Source organism: Etheostoma spectabile, chromosome 22 (assembly GCF_008692095.1).
Source record: "Etheostoma spectabile isolate EspeVRDwgs_2016 chromosome 22, UIUC_Espe_1.0, whole genome shotgun sequence".
NCBI classification, from domain to species: domain Eukaryota; kingdom Metazoa; phylum Chordata; class Actinopteri; order Perciformes; family Percidae; genus Etheostoma; species Etheostoma spectabile.
This window is the reverse complement of record NC_045754.1, coordinates 13,156,469-13,156,807: the sequence shown is the minus strand read 5'-3', so window position 1 is coordinate 13,156,807 and position 339 is coordinate 13,156,469. Positions and strand designations below refer to the sequence as shown.

The following is a 339-nucleotide window of genomic DNA, read 5'->3' as shown; positions in this document are numbered from 1 at the left end:
CCATCCTCTCTTCAACTTCAGCTTTTTCACAGATGGCATCAAGTTACCGTCCAAAATTTGCTGACGTTTTATTGAATTCATTTTTCCTTCAACTCATGAAATGTTCCCTGTGCCACTGGCTGCATTACAACCCAAAAGCATGATTAATCCTCCCTTATGCCCAACAGCTGGACAGAGGTTCTTTTCATTAAATTCTGTGCCCTTTCTTCTCCAAGCGTACCTTTGCTAATTTTGGACAAAATGTTCTACTTTAACCTCATTGGTCAACAGAACTTGTTCCCACAATGCATCCGGCTTGTCTATAAGTTCATTTGCAAACTTCAAACACTGATTTTTGTG

General features: G+C 39.8%; 1 protein-coding gene across 1 annotated transcript in view; it reads right to left on the bottom strand.

The window, feature by feature from the left end:
• The window catches only part of prex2 (phosphatidylinositol-3,4,5-trisphosphate-dependent Rac exchange factor 2), an 88,855-nt gene that overhangs the window by 43,952 nt on the left and 44,564 nt on the right, over positions 1–339 (bottom strand). The window lies entirely within an intron of this gene.